Source organism: Mercenaria mercenaria, chromosome 1, assembly GCF_021730395.1.
Source record: "Mercenaria mercenaria strain notata chromosome 1, MADL_Memer_1, whole genome shotgun sequence".
Taxonomy (NCBI): domain Eukaryota; kingdom Metazoa; phylum Mollusca; class Bivalvia; order Venerida; family Veneridae; genus Mercenaria; species Mercenaria mercenaria.
The window spans coordinates 44,482,501-44,500,304 of NC_069361.1; the positions used below are offsets into that span (position 1 = coordinate 44,482,501).

A 17,804-nucleotide genomic window follows, 5' to 3' on the forward strand; every position below is an offset into this window, starting at 1 on the left:
CAGTTTACAATAAATTGTTGCTTAAAATTGACAGCAACAAAATACGCTCAGTTTAGCTTCCCTTTACCGAATTCATCGAAACAAAAAATAAAATAAACTAAACTAAAGTATAGTGGCATCATGATTTTTACAGAAGGCTTTATATCACCTCATGTCACATAAGTTATGTTTAATGAAAGCAAGAAGTCAAACATTTAGCATTTTCGGTGCCCCTAAAGTGACATGTTACACACTTTTTTTCCACTTAGGTAATGTGAGACTTTTTTTATTTCGTTTAAAAGAAATCATTTCGTTTTAACGAAATAACTAAATGATTTCATTTAAACGAATTAGTTATTTCGTTAAAACGAAACCATTTCGTTTAAATGTTATTTCGTTTAAACGAAATGGTTTCGTTTAAACGAATTAGTTATTTCGTTAAAATGAAATGATTTCGTTTAAACGAAATGTTATTTCGTTTAAATTTATTTCGTTTTAACGAAATGATTTCGTTTAAACGAAATAGTTATTTCGTTTGAACGAAATAAAAAAAGTCTCACATTACCTAAGTGGAAAAAATTGTATAACATGTCACTTTAGGGGCAATTTCCATATAGGACACATTACCTTCACATTTACATACGCTATGAAGACAGCAGGGACATATTACACATATGGACATATTACGACGTATTTGCATATTCCTTGAAGTAAGCAGGAACAAATTACCAACTTATTTATATATACGCCTTAAAGAGAGTAGAAACTAATTATGCTGTTTATGTTTACATGGCTTTAAAATAGTAGGTACAAATCACCCATTTGTTTGCACATACTTTAAAGACAGAAGGGATAAATTACAAATGCTTTAAAGGTGCTAACGACAAACTCATTTCTTGTTTACACATGTTTTAAAGAAAGCAGGCGGCTTATATTTTGGTAAGTATCTGTGACGGTGACACCGCATGCGAAGTAACACTATTTCGGCTGACACTATTTCGGCTAGCAATCCGAGTCTTGTTGTCTTAAGGAGACTGAGGAAGAAACGTTTCGAACTAAAGCTAATCGATTCTCACTAAAATCAAAATATGTAAAGCCCCGTTAAATAAAAATATGCTAAACTATCCCGATTTTTTTTTCATTTCAGAATAGTCTTTCAAACTGCCACGATATATAACACCTTTAAAACAGTTCGACCAAGCAATTAGTGTTCGCGAAATCCATTCGTCTTATCCTTAGGTTACATGTGCTATGTTAATGTGCCGATTATACAAGTGCATAATTATCGTGAATTCCACAGTCTGAAAAATATAGGTTATTAGCAAATTAAGCATGTAATTGTGCAATAATGGAGATAGGTTATAAATTATCTGTACTCATCGAGGTTATGACGAGGTTATGTTAACATCACATAAAGCAGAAGGCTTTTATTATGATAGTACAGACAACAGTAAGAGATGTATCCACATGTCAAACTACATGTTCTGGTTGTTTGACTACAATACTGGCATACTTGGAAAGCGCGAAGAGAATAAGTGTCACACTTATTTTTCTGATAAATTATATAGGGATTTTTGTCACATCAAAGCTGATACTGTTCAGCATTATATTGGAACAGAAATAAGTCTCAGAAAAAAATGAGAGGTTGAAATTTTCTCGTATGTAAGAATTTATTTTACGTTTGCTCAAATGCGTTTATTCTTTGCCTTTTTTTTCAACAGTAAGGGACCTCAATCATACCTATTGTCACCGAAAAAGACATGAAACGATTAGTTGGCATATTTTTTTCTGAGTGAATAGATGATACATGGGCTTCAAACATTTTTTTAACCTTTTAGTTTAAACGTATTAGCCGCAAATTTTCTAAAATATTCGAGTACATGAATAATACAAAGACTTAAAGGTGTTGTTATTACCATAAAATCACTCTGAAACTGTATACTAAGTACGTTCATACTGTTTTACCTGGAGCTGGGAGTGTACCTGTGGATGAGTCGTAATGAAAGAAGGATATCACATGTTACTATTAATGTCAATTGCACGTACAGTGCCAGACATATATACAACACTTACTCTGTGACCAGTCGTTAACCTTCGATTGTCATTTTTCAGAAAATTGATATATCCAATTGTATCTTTTTTGTTCATCCTCAATACCATGCAAAATTATAACACACTGATGAAATGTTATACAAGGTTAAATGTATATACAATATGGTTTATTTATTAAATAGTACATATAATAAATATGATAACGGCTCAGTTTGTTATAAAATGTTTTTTCCTTCCTACTGGTTCTTTTCAAAACGAAAAAATTTAAAATGACAATAATTACTTGAACAATCATGAAAGTCAAAGTGTTTTTTAAGTCATAATGTGGTATGATCAGGCAATTGATAAAATCAAACTATTAAAATACGACCCAACAAACAAATTGATATTAACATCTTGAAATCTATTTTTTACGATAGAAAAACGTTCATTTTTAGGCACGTCAGGTGTGCTCTGTCAAAGTTAATCTGGTATGTTCGAACTGCAATCAGTTTGTTGATTGAAAATGTCCTTTCTGAAAATTAATGTATATTTGTAGTATTATGAAAATTAATGATCTAAAGTCAGTTCAAATAAAACAATTTTTATTCATGTGAGGTGAACATGATTAAAACAGAACGCTTGGGAGCTGCCGTGGGGAATTTCTTTGACAGCTCAGAAGAACCTAGGATAGAATTGGACATTGCTTCCATGTACATTGTAATTATGTTGGCATGGGTGTTTCTGTGGATCTATTCTGGAAAGTTTTTTCAAACCGAGCCTGCAACATTTTCGTTTATGTCCAGTTGGGCGACCTGTGGTTTTCAAGGTTTCTATTTCATTATGATAGCAGTGTTGTTTATGTCGTGTGGCGGCCGTAAAAAGTCTCTAGATATCTTCAGATCGTTCAGCACGACATTAAATTTTATGTTGTGCTAGTGTACTGTTTAATTTTTCAGCTTGAACTTTTCGGCTTGGGTGGTTCCAGTGCTCCCGCTTTAATAGCGTTTGGCAGTTTTTGTGATATGCAGGCTTCATAACCTCAGATCCTTTCTCTAAATCCCAGTTTGTTTAGTTCTGCTCATTGTTTTATCGTTTAGGGCAAAGCCATTAATTTAACTAGGGACCTTACCCAGCTTTTCATGAAATTGCACAATGTGTTTCATTGAATGCTCCACGTGAACCGCCGTATGAATACATCAGTGGATGTCTTTAAATTATATTCTAGTACTAACGTTGAGTTCTGCTTAACCCGGGACTAGAGGGCGTGGACGGTAGCTTGCATTTCCACTACCGTCCATGAATAGGCTCAGTCAAACCGAGGAGTCTGCAACATTTTCGTTCATGTCGTGTTAGGCGGCATATGGTTTCCATTTATTGGTATTTCTGCGTCTTGTTGTTCTTAAAATATCCCAAGTGACACTTTCCTTATTGCAAACATAGCTGGCAATATATGTCTCGGACAGTGAGACGACGCGTTCATGAAAATTAGATTTAAGTTATAAAAAGTCATTCTGTTGTTCTATTTTCGAAGTTTCAATTCATTTTTCTTGCCTTTACGATTAATATAACATGCTTTAAGCAGAATGTGTATGGTATCATTTGATACTTAAATTCTAAACATAGCTTTCTGTCTTATTACGAAAGCAGAGGGCAATACACGGTCCGTCAAGAATTGCTTAGTGATGTTCATGTCGACATGCGGGATTCTGTTTTTCTGTTTTGGAAAATTTTATTTATTATGCATTGATAGATTGTTTTCGTGCTGTTCTTATAAATGGGACATGTTTAAAGCAGAACATTTAGAATCTGTTACGAGTACCAAAGCTAAAGGGACAGTACAATCTTTTGAGAGGTTGGAAAAGGTTTTCTAGTAGTAAATTGTATTTATATGTTGTTGGCAATAGAAGGTTCTGTTTTTCTACTTCGGAAAGTTTTAATCAGCTGTGCGTTGCAAGAAATTTGTTCTACGTGATTTATTTTTTTAATATATCAGGTCAGACCGTGAAGTATATAACTTCCATTATCTCTAGCATGCCTCGGAGATATGCAGACAGGCTTTTCTTGTAAACTGTGTTTATCTTGACACGAGTGATACTGTTTTTCCATTTCTGAAACTTCTAATTCATTTAGCATCGATAGGTTTCTCTCTAGCTTTCCTTATAAACCATGAAATGTATTATTTAAAGTGTGTTGTACAAATGTAGACAATGACAGACTTCTGTAAAAATGTTTTAAATAATGGAATCACAAATGTCTATTGTTAAGTACAATCCCATTACTATGAGTAAAATAAATGCAGTATTTGTGAAATATTTGGATATTAGTATACGCTTGTTCAATGTTTTCCTTCTTTAGTGGAACAGGGAGCGTTTACTATATAACTCTTGATTCTGAAGCATTTTCCATACACTCATCACTTTCATATAGCCATCATAATGTTCTTATACGCCCAGTCGCATGTACTCAATATTATCGAACCAAATGCAAGTGCTATTAAGTAACTCAAAACAGATTCCGTTACGGTAAAATATGAATCATGTTGAACAAGACATCGATTGGGGAGACATACTATCCCAGTTCAAATACACTCGTTCTCGTACGACATAATTGGTTTGACCTTTTAGGCATGACTATGTTATTCCCTAGAGTTCACACCCATTTGCAATAGAATAATTGACATTTTGTATGGATATTTGGAATATTTTCATCTTCTCTCCCGATGGTATCATAATTATCGATACAAACAATTCAGCTCATGAAATATTCCGTGTCTTTTATTTATTACACGCTCATAACTTAGAAAGTTCAATACAATAAGGCACGCTTAACAGTTTATCAATGACATATTAATAGCTGACTACATAGTTTCTTTCTGTGTGAGAGTCCTTAATAGTGTGCATATGCTCGAGTGTGTTTCTTTCTGTGTGAGAGTATATGCTTATGTGTGTTTCTTTCTTGTGTCAACCCGGTATCATTTCTCCATTGATGTAAAGAAGAACAAGCATTTTTGAATTTCACAACAAAATAACAGCAATGGCAGCTGTCTAATTTTTAAGTTTAACACTTTCCAAGTCAAACAAGACTAAAAAACGATTGTCATGAATGATATTTATTTTGCTATACTTCAATGTTTAAAGTCTCTGTCCACGTTTATATGCACACCTGTCATGACCGACCGGTCTTCTTTTTATCCTTCCGCACAGAAATGAAGCCCTGCAGAAAACAAGTAAAGACTGTTACACAGAATGTACACAGTGTCAATAAATACATTTGAAATTTAACTAGTCAAAATAAGGATATCTTCAAATTTAGGACTGTACATTTCAAGGATCTACTATCTAGAAAACATCGACTCGGATGTACTTCAACGAGGGGGTGACACCTTTCCACTCGAAATACTTAACAAAAAGTATCTAAAAAGATTAACAAAACACTCCTAAAGTGATAATATTATATCGATAGATTCAAATAGTTATTTGGCTGTTTTTTCTGCAAGTAGCATTTGAGCCGTGCCATGAGAAAACCAACATATTGGCTTTGCGACCAGCATGGATCCAGACCAGCCTGCGCATCCGCGCAGTCTGGTCAGGATCCATGCTGTTCGCTTTCAAAACCTATTGCTATTAGAGAAACTGTTAGCGAACAGCATGGATCCTGATCAGACTGCGCGGATACGCAGGCTGGTCTGGATCCATGGTGGTCGCAAAGTCACTATGTTGGTTTTCCCATGGCACGGCTCATTTCTGCTTTAAGTCTTTGCGATGTCAACTTGAAATCATAGGCTGTGTTTATGGAAGATCATCGGACTTTGAATATTTGCGTCCACGAATTAAAGATTAACTATTGAACAGTTGCTCTAGGATGAATTTCAAAACAAGTGTAAGTGCGAATATGTGTATCATTTAAATGTTGCGGAATATTACGTCAATGACGATAACAAATCCTTGATATGAATATACCCTCGACAAAAATATGCTCATAACCGATGGGATTCTGCTACGAAGAAAATTCATGAATAATTATATAATTAATTATTTGATACTTTGTCGGCATGTGAACATATCAATCAAACGATAATTGTTTTAGTTTTCTTAAGACTACATGCAAGTTCAAATAAAATCTATTCATTTCATATAATTGAGATAGATGAATGTTATTATATTATTAATTTATTTGCATTACTTCATGACTTATACGGCTGTCTGTAGACAATGTCAGACATTCAGACATAATTCTGTTCACATCATACGCAAGCTGTATACATTTTTCACATTTAAAAATCATTGTTTAAAATCAAATGTATGTATTCACTTTTGTCATAGCAAACAACCTTCGTAGTGAAATTGTCAGTGACAAAAAGTTCCGTTTTATAATAATTATGGGGGAAAGTTGTGTATTTTTACCTCTTTTAGTTTTATTTTTGCTAATTTATCCCAAAGTATCCTGTATTTATGTAGTGGCAATAAAACTATCAAAATGCCGAGAAAAACATTAAGGATATGACATCGCATAATATTGCGATCATAAATGTCCAGTTTCATACAAAATAAACAGAAATGAAGCAGTTGTATGTCAAACATATGGTGTACAGGTTTCGTAAAAAGAAACTCGTTGCATTTTTTCTGTAATAACCTAAAGTCACCGCTGTTTTTGTTAGTAATTAGCTGACAGCTTTTTACTCTTCCGTTGAAGAGTGTAACAGTTGGTTTTTATTACATTTCATAATTGTCCAAACATACAAAAAATGCCAAAAACTGCGCAGATGGTTTCATGTCTGTATTTCTTCCTTTTAATCAACTTGCGGGCATAAAGTAATTTAATACATATTTAGGAATAATGAATGAATCACGCGTTCAAATTGTTTACATCTTCACCTCGTGTCGGTGCAAATATAGTATAACGAGGGAACATGTCAAGACAATTACTGCTAATTACACGCAACTGCCAGCAGATGCAAATTATTACACACCTGTTTGACATATGCTCACGTAAATGCATATTTTCCAAGACAGTAAGGAGGTACTATCTAATATATATGCAAATATCAATAGAATATATAACTCATACTAAGTTATTAGTTATTTGATTACGTAAACACTTTTTCTATATATACAAATGTTTATATATATATATATATATATATATATATATATATATATAATTCTTCATTTTTTCTAAAAGAGTTAATTTGCATCCAGAAAGGGGTCATATATGCCTAAAAAGAGAACAGAGAATTCAATGTATCCGTTAAACACTCGTCTGATTATAAAGTTTGTACATTTAACCCCTATAATATAGGTTCTCACGTGTATAGTAAGACAGGCAAACAACACCGTCAATTTTATGTCGTAAGTTTCGAAATTTACATGCTGCATTAAAAATATCCGTAAATACGAATTTTATTTTAAAAAAATGTGGAGAAAAGGTTATGATGTATTTATTTATATGAAAATGTTTCAGTCGTCAAGTACTGTTATAAATAGTTTAGCATTAAAATCAAATAAAATATCATTTACCTATGACTTGTGATAGTTAAACACCACTTTATCATATATAAAATAATCATATTGTAAGGTATTTCTGGAGGAAAAATACTTTCAGAGATAGAGACGCTGGGGTTTTATCCCAATTCTTCGATCGTGCAAATACAAGAGTACAGGAAGCTTTACGTTCTGACGACACAGCTGCTTCTAAACATCTTAATAACCAAGATATATAGTGAAACTAAAAGCGATTTGAAATAGAAAAAGTGGAAACTCCACAGGTTGCCCAACACGACAAAAAATAAAATGTTGCATCGGTTTAATTGCGCATGACGGCGAACTCTTTGAGCAGAATAACATAACTTGTCTGCATTGTGTGCTCTTATATAAATATAATTGTTTTGTTATATCAAAACTGTATACATATGCATACATTTATGCATACATTTTTTCAGTTTGGTGTTTTTGGAAGGCGGCGGAGGGGGTTCGGTTCGTGGAGCATGACTTTCCTGTTGGGTCCCTGCCCTTTTTTGTTTCTATTTATTACACGAAAATTGGCGGGAAAATGTACATATGGTAAAGAAAAGTTACATTTGACTTAATGCGACCATATGATTATTAATGTATTCATTATGCTCCAATAATATCACAGGTATACATGTACGACCATTCAGAAATACTTTCTGCTGAGCGTGATCACTTTAATAATTTATTAGTTATTTGGTGTCAATATTTATTATTGATCTTGCGTACAAGGTTGCTCAACATCATTGTTTGATCCGACCGTCATTGAAGTTTTGTGTTTTGCCATTATGATATTGTTGCCGCCAATATATTTGATAGAAATGTGTGTGTATGAAAAATGTTTCGTCCCGTTATTTTTTCTTTCGCGATGCGACTGTATGTGTTTTATTGTTGTTTTTTGTCCTCTTAAAATCAGGCTGGTAAATATCGAATATCATTCATGTAGTTTTCATGATAACGAAGTATTCTTTTTTTATATCGGGACAACTTATCAAAGAGTGTTTCGCAAATTTGATAGTAAACATGATAAAACTAAATACTGACTGATTCATAAAGGCAAACACAAATGTTTTATGGACTCCGGTCGAACACATGAAAACGCACCATAAATCGGTTTGAGCCCCCCAGTGGTATTTTTGCCACTGACCGTTCCAAAGCGGTGCCCTGTGCCCATGTGTTCCTTTATTTGTTCGTTTTGTCCTCGTGTGTTTGTTTTGTATGTGTGTGTGTGTGTTGGCAGTGTGCACATCTGCGTGCTGTGAGTTTCGTTTTGGGGAGTCTACGTTTTTAGAACGTGGCATTCCCTGTTTGATATTCATCCTTGTTTTTTAATACTTCTAAGGCCCTTTGCTCCGTTTTAATAATGTATTCTATAGATGTCAAAAAGTATTTCATTTTCATTCCTTTTCCGTTTGTGAGATATAACATTTGCTCTACTTAATTCACATATTTCAAACATTACATTTTGCAAACATGATATAGGAGCATTTTTGTCTTTTACTGAAGTTTTTTATTCTTTTATTTTCAGATGTTGGCGTGCACGATGTTCATATGCTGTCGCAAGGCGTAGACAGACCGTTGGCCATATCCTCGTTGATACACTTTGATATCTGGTAAGTTAAACAAGACATATCGTATGTTCTGTTAAGATGAGTGATGAATAATGCGAGAGTCTAAAAACTGTTAGAACTATTTCAAATGCCTTTTTACAGTAATTTTAATAACGCATACGAGAGACATATTTAGGATGACAAATAGTTTTCTTTCGATATGCGGTTTTGTGATTCCATTTACCTTACAGTACAGTTAGAGCTACAAAGGGAGGTAATAAAAGATAATATATTCAATGAAACCTTCTGCTCTATTCATCAATATTCAAACCTTTGTCAAACGTTATAGAAAATAATTATCTTACATAGGATTTACGAGAAATTAACATATTTTATGTTAAGAACAAAAAATGTGGCAGCCACATTTTAAAAAAAGCATTATGAGCATTTAACTAAAACATATTATGATAGTTAAATGTCAAACCACTTTCGTTCCTTCTAAAGACATGTATAGCAAGCTAATATATCTTATGTAAATTGGTATCAAAAAGGTATGAACAAAATAAAATCAGAAATAAGACGAATTATGACAAGACGGGAATTATATGTACTTTGTTATATGATTAACTCGCTAATTAATTGATTCCCTCTGCTCTGTCAAACGGCTACACCATTTATATAAAAACTTTACGCATCGGCCAATCTGACTAAAGTACTTGATCTTCTTAACGAAGATCTGAGGATGACCTATTCACATTCATCTTTCTGTATATTTGGATTTCCCGATATTGCTATTATTATTTTCGCAATCTATATTTATTTGAACCAACCAGACGACTCATTTCAACAAGCGTTTGGCTGAACCATCAAAATAACATCGAATGTCATAAGGTGAGAAAAATGTGCAGTCAGTCCAGGGCTCGAACCAGGGACTCCTCGCTTACAGGGCGAGTGCTGTACCATCTGAGCTAAACGGCTGCCTGACGCATATTCTCCCCTTTCGTAACCAAGTCCGTACCGTGATATATGATACCTCTCAAAACACGAGGGCGCAGTCATGATGTGGCCGTCATAATAAACATGAAAAACCCAGACTAAATATAGATTTTTCAAACTTCTACTTTCACTTTTAAAATGTTGAAAGCAAGGCTCTGATTGGCTAGCGGAAGGGTCGTCTGAACGAGTCTATCAATAGCACGTCTTCAGATCCAATGCGTAGCGTTAATTGAAGATGTACTTTAGTCAGATTGCGCATTGGCAATCTTTTTTTTAGTGAATACCGTCATGGATCAGCAATTTATCAAATAGGTTGAAACTTGGAAACTGATATTAAAAGTATATCATGAAAGTGTATTTCAATGGGTTAAAATTTTCAGAATAACTTAGTAAGCGTAACATTCAGATTTGCATACACTGACATTGTAAATGAATACAGTTTGGGCTTTTAGGGTATGATATTAAAATGATTGAAACTGTTTTAGAATTCAGCCATCTTGCAAGCCTAAGAATGGTATATAAGATGTATTCCTATGAAAGTGCTGTAGCAGAACTGATGGATTCGTAGTAAATACCTCAAACAAAAGGCAGATATTATTATTGTTGCAATATTACCAGGTCAGTCAGATATACTTCATTAGCAGATATATTTTGAGTTAGGTCAAAAATGAACATGTTTCATGTAATGGACCACAAAAATGCCTTTGAACACGTTTTGAAGCAAACGCCGTGGAAAAAATAGGTACTTTCAGTTCAAAACAACTGCTAATTAATTCCACAGGGAGAGTTTGCAACAATGACTTTAATATCGGGTGATTTTTATGATGAGTACGTTACTGGCCTAGTATCAGGTGTGCAAAGGTGGTTTTTGTTATATCATGCATGTATTATTCTTAGACAAACAAAGGCGGGATGGGTGCAATGAACGATTAACACACCACTTCAAACAAATTCATGACCCTCATGCAAACACTTTGACGAACCATGTGTGCTTCATGGCTAAGCTTTGTCGTCAAACACGAGTTTTGCCAGTTAGGTGTACTAAAGTTGTAGAATGAAACACAGGAAATATTAGAATTTACTCCTGGACCGAGACAAAATGTGTATAAGAATAATTTATCATTTGGGGAAATTACAGTCTCAATACGTTCAGATTAAAGTGCTCCCTCTAAAAGCAAGAAATGCAAATGTGTATGAACGTCTTTCTGTGAATCCTGTCATTTAAATTAGCATGTCTATATAATAAACGCATAAGTGTTCGGTGTATTCACTACATTAATATAACTTTTTCATTTATCATGCAACATCAGGCACGCCAAGATTTATTCTCTCCCTAGTCCTTGACAGCTACAATTTGCTCATCTACACCAGTAAATATGTTATTTACCTTAAAATGTTTTCTAGTTTTCTAGTCACTCCGCACTTGCATTGAATGTACCGTAGTACATTGTTATTCTTATATTTTAAAGTAATCATTTATACAATGATAAAGCGTGCTATCGGGAGAGGCTGGGATTGCAAATGGTTTTGATTATACACTTTGTATATCAAGCTCATTAACCAGGGTAAGTATGAAGGGGGCCATTGTCAACTCTTTGAATTAACTCCCTTTTATCGTCTTGAGACGAATATTAACAAACACATCAACCTTTACCCTGCTACATTTCTAAAATGGATTGGTCCATCATTCAATTTGGGCAGTACCACTTGTTTGTCAAAGGGGTGTTCACTGAAAATTTACTGACTGAATAACGCACAGTGCAGACCATGATCAACCTGCAAGGACGTGCAGGCTGACCTTGGTCTACACTGGTCGCAAAGGCAGAATCACTTGCCGCCAGCAGGCTAAATGTTAAAAGACTACTTCAGTTCAAAATACTCTTGAAAAGATTTTAGAATAGATTTCTCTATAAATGTTTGCTTTTAGATGCAGTTTCCCAACAGATAATAAAAACGTAAATATATCGATGTAATAATGTAATCAAGGTATTTGCTTGATGTTTGCCACTCAATGCTAAACATGTACGTCTTGGTACTTTTTTCTATGAGCAAAATAATGAGTATTTTTGCAGAGAACAAATTGCACAGTAAAATAACAGTATATCAATGGTTCCTGTCCCATTCTGGAAGCATAGAGATAAATAGGTTACGTGCTTTTTGTTTAATCATGTCTTTCTGCTGAAAGTATAATAGCCTACTTATTGTTCATACAATTTGTTTAAAGTTCACGTACCTGCTCGTACTTATTGTCTTTAAAATATCTTCATGTTTAACCGCAGTCCGAGATGTTTCAAACAAGGTCTTAATGTTCTTGTTTCAAAGTGTCAGCATTTGCCTCAGACCCTTACATCACATAGCACCCGCGTCCTATATCAAATTTTAGTTAAACGTAAATTGTATGTCAAAATCTGCTCTGTGCTTGGTACCTTTTTAAGGTCAGCATTAATTGTCCCGCATTGAGTGTACGCACGCATTGAATGTACACTATTAAACCTATATGAAACCTTACCCTAACCTTTAGTCAGTATACGTGCGAACATCCAGTAGGGGCGGTTTAATGCTGTCGACCTTTTAAAGAAGCTATGATTAACGGCATTATAGCCATAGATGCATGATTACAAGATATCATTAAATTACAAGATAAATTAGATTAAAGTATTTTCTAGTCTATCAAGGGAAATAAATTGCCTTCCCTTTCTCATTTAAGAATGAAACTAGCGCCAGTGAAGTTGAAATTAGGTTCATTTGTGGTGTTGTGCTAGACACTTTTCATTATGTCGGCAAAATGCAGTAAAACAATAACTGATCAGAAAGAATATGCCAGTTCAAAGATTTTGCGAAATTAGATATACACATTTGTGCTTTAAAATGTAAAAGAAATTAAATCAAGAATGAACAAGTTAAGATATCTTAAACAGTTAAATATGCACGTCATTTAAACAAGTTATTTCAAACGTTAAAAGGCAATTTCATACATATACATATATTTCAAGCCCTCTGATGAATCCCTGTCTTATCGATTTATTTGCAGCCTCTTGAAAGCACGTAGTAAATAGGCCCCTGAAACCTATTTCAAGATGACTTTCCTACATCATTGAAACCTATTTTGAGATGACCCCTACATCCCTGAAACCTATTTTGAGATGACCCCCTACATAATTGTTTTATAACTTGCTATAACATAAAAATGCGTTCAAAATATTGTATGCTGTCGAGGTGTTACCAGATACCGGTTCACAATTATTGGTGAAAATTTGAATATATTCATTTTTAGTAAATCTGAATATTAGAAATAAAGTAGAGAAAGTACCAAGTCTCTGTCAAGAACCAAAGGTACCAAGACTGACAAGAACCAAAAGTACAAAGACTCTGACAAGTACCAAAGGTACCAAGACTGACGAGAACCAAAAGTACCAAGACTCTGACAAGAACCAAAAGTAGCAAGACTGACAAGAACGAAAGTACCAAGACTCTAACAAGAACTAAAAATACCAAGACTCTGACAAGAACCAAAAGTATTGAGACTCTGACAAGAACCAAAATTACCAAGACTCTGACAAGAACTAAAAGAACCAAGACTTACAAGAACCAATAGTACCAAGACTCTGACAAGAACAAAAAGAACTAAGACTCTGACAAGAACCAAAAGTACCAAGACGCTGACAAGAACAAAAAATACCAAGACTCTGACAAGAACCAAATGTACCAAGAATCTGACTGACAAGAATCGAAAGTACCAAGACTCTGACAAGAACCAATATTACCAAGACTCTGACAAGATCCAAAAGTACCAAGACTGACGAGAACCAAAAGAACCAAGACTCGGACAAGAACCAAATGTACCAAGAAACTGACAAGAACCAAAAGTACCAAGACTGACAAGAACCAAAAGTACCAAAACTCTGTCAAGAACCAAAAGTACTAAGACTCTGAGAAGAACCAAAAGTACCAAGACTCTGACGAAAACCAAAAGAACCATGACTCAGACAAGAACCAAAAGCACCAAGACTCTGACAAGAACCAAAAGGACCAAGACTCTGACGAGAACCAAAAGGACCAAGACTCTGACAAGAACCAAAAGCACCAAGACTCTGACGAGAACCAAAAGGACCAAGACTATGACAAGAACTAATCTACGGCATAGATCATTAATTCTTTTTATTTTTGCTTTACACAGATTCTTCGCAAAACCAATACAGTCGTCAATAACTTTCTTTGTCTCAAAAATGCAATATTTACAAAGTATAAACGAATCAATCTTAAATCCAAATAATGTGAACATGTTTTGTTAAATAAACTTGAGCGTAACAATTTGTCGGCCGCATATAGTTCCGATTGATGAACAATAAGAAATCTTCCTTTTTTTATTCATTTTTACGAATTAAGAACAGCAAATTATGACCGAGATAAGTTACAGGTTTGCGAAATTTCCTTTCATTGTAATTACACATTTTCTACAGTTAAAACAGCCTAACTATCAATAATTATGATAGGGGGCGTGAGGGGTGCTTCACATTTCATTACTTCTTAAGATCAGATTCAGTCAAACCGATTAAGCTATTGTTTTGCTTGGTTGCATTCTATTCTTCGACAGGATCAGCTTATAGATATATCTTTTTTAATCAACAATATCTGTAGACCAAATCAGGGTAAATAGTATTGCCACTTCACATTTGATTCGAACCACTTGTATAGAAACTATAATCCCTGGCTAAATTCTTGTTGAATAAACCAGCCATTTCATATAAATGGAATGTACGACAGTATCTGATGATTAAATTCAGCCTTTGAATTTAAAACAACCCAGTTATCTGCCAATATCTGAACAACAGTATCTTCAAATAATTTCAAAATTGCTCAAAATTCACCGCCAGTAAAATCATACAACGTTCTTATCAAGTAGAAATCGGTTTCGCTTTAGATTTATGCATCCATGAATAGCTGTGAATTGTATTCCCTTTGGAAACTATTGTATCTTGGTAGAGGGAGAGTACTTATAAGTATTGCGCTTAATTCATTGTACCTATAACTCATAAAATTGTCAAATATGAATTACAATGTGCATAGACACAGCACATGTATACTACTCTTTTAAACAATATGTTTAAATTTGTTCTTTCTCCACCGAAGACAAAGTTTGCCAAGAAATGACTCAACGATTGTCTTTGCTGCAAACTGTACTCAGTGATACACCGCCAATTACATATACCGCATGTGCATTCTTGTAAGGCTCTTTACTTGACGTATCGATTCAGACTTTATCCAGTATGAAATTCAAATCAAATCGATCGTCTCAAAGAGCGTTTGCATACAGAGATCAGCACCAATAAGCAACGACGGAAGTACCAAATCACCTGCAACTTCAAATCCAATAGCTTAATCGACTCAGATCAATAACATGGCGGCAGATCACGTGACCGAATAAGATGCAAACTAAATAATTCATGGAAAAAGTAAAGTATTTGCCATCCAGTATGCAAATGATTAAATGATTGTTTCATGGATAAACTGTGTGTGTCTTGCACATTGAAGAAAACACTTAAATGCCAACTTTAGAATTTCGTGCTAAAATGTGTGGCATAAATTGCGTCAAAATTAAAATATGACGAACAGCAACAGAAATGAGAATATTCATCACACAATATTTGGGAAAAAGATCCAGATCACTACCCAGTCATCAGTTGGTCTTTATGTAAATTCTAAGTCAACGAAATACAACTTTTACAGTTTAGCACAGTATGGAAGTCAATGATATCTGTCTCCAAAGCTGTTTCGGCTGCGGAATGATTCTGGAGAACTTGTTTGGGGAAACATACAAAAATCATGGGCCTCTTCTTATAAACTTAACAGACCCTATTGATAATCAAAAGACATTATGTTACTCATTAAACACAATTTAGAGTGCACGAGTTCCTAATAAACTGTAATCATATGACTGTACGCAAACTAGGACTACCCATAATAATAGACCTTACAGTTACCTAGTATCAAAGGATTCCTCAAGTAAGACCAAGACATAAAGATACAGGCAATTACTTTATTTCGGTAACTGGACATTTAGCTAAGGAACGATACGCCATACATTACCATTTGATTCGACTTCCAGTCATCAGCAACACAAAGCGACATGTCCAGAGACACCACTTCCATGAATTCACAGTGTATTGGATACATATACATATCAATATCTGAACATAATAACTTAGGATCGAACGGAGTTACGATAGCTTCTGTGAAAAGCAAGGACAAGAGTTCAATGTCTTAAAATACCACAGCAAAGATACAGATTATGCAAATGTATCAAGAAATGTTCCCAAGGATTAGATTAGCAGAATGTAATTTAGTCGTTTATGTATAGGAAACTTGATATTCATACATAGGGAGAAGAATATTTTGTGGTGTACGTCAGCAATAATCATTCATTAGTTAATGACAGCTTGGGTCTAACAGGGCTTTCAGTGTTCTGGAAAGGCATGATTAGGATTTCTGGTTACCTTTAGTGTCACACCGACACAGTGTAGAACATTTGGCGATTTTTTCCAGCTTTTGATTGTAGACGAAGACAACAGGTACCCCTAAAGGCATTTTAAGGCATAGGAAGGAACATGGGTAGAACAGCCGACATTCCGTAAGCAGGCTGGATGGTTTCCTCACCTGAAGAATTTTAGACCCCAAATGAGGTTTCTAATCCACATCGGTGAGGGGTAAGTGATTCGAAGTCGGTAAATGAACCACTCAGCCACGAAAGCCACTAGATTATGATTTATAAAGATGATTGAGTGTTATTAAAAGGAAATGGTATGGAGACATATGGTAACTGACCAAGTACAAACAACAGAAAGAGAAACAGCCCAAAGCCAGTTGCGACTGAAAAAGGCATGTGGATATCAGCATTTCAAATTACCACACAATAGCGAATCAACATTATACCTGATACATGTATCAAAATTTGACCCAAGTCAAATACAAACATATGATTGTAAACAGTCACACTTTGGTGTGTTATAAACACAATACGCAGACAGGAATCCAATGCTTTTAATGCTTCAGCACAAATACAGACATGCAAACGTATCTAGAATAGGTTTAAGGAAAACTATTATGTCGAAGATACTTTACATACAAATATTTAGACAAAAAATAGTTTAAACTGTGCAAAGGTCACCACAAAAATCATTCGATAGTCTAAGGAAGTATAAGTCTAACAGGGATTTCATTAAGTTTGGACAGCTATATTTGAACGAGAGTCTATACCAGACTGAAAGCGTTAGAGTTCTGTAATAATAATTAAACCCGAATGAACTCAACAAATGGCGTAGATAAAATGGTTATTTATCGCCAACAATATCTCAAAAGAAAGAAAAATAAACACAAGTTACAGAAATACAGAAGACGTTACCATTAAACTAAAATATATAGAGGATATTTGTTTGTTTTTCGTGAATATGGAATATATCTCGATGAGAAGTGAGAAAATTCCAAATATTTTGACGAGCGCGTAGCGCGAGTGAAAATGTGAAAATTTTCTCACTTCGAGGTGAGATATATTCCATATTCACGAAAAACAAACAAATTTTCTTTTTATCTTATGCTCAATTACGTTGAGATTTGCATTTTGCAACTATTTTTAATCTCAGCGCGGGAAACAGACGCGTGTAAACAGACATGACGTCAGACGTGCTGTGACGTTATAAAGACGCATACAACATAAAGTTCCATTTTATTTTATTTTTTGCTG

At 34.4% G+C, this 17,804-nt stretch overlaps 1 protein-coding gene across 11 annotated transcripts in view; it reads left to right on the plus strand.

Moving 5' to 3' along the window:
* LOC123540363 (sodium channel protein para-like) overlaps window positions 1-17,804 on the plus strand; it is a 196,690-nt gene that overhangs the window by 98,841 nt on the left and 80,045 nt on the right. For all 11 annotated transcript variants that reach the window (XM_053546008.1, XM_053546020.1, XM_053546021.1 and 8 more), the window contains exon 2: window positions 9,049-9,133. The gene's annotated coding sequence lies outside the window, so the exon portion shown is untranslated. The remainder of the gene's footprint in view (window positions 1-9,048; window positions 9,134-17,804) is intronic.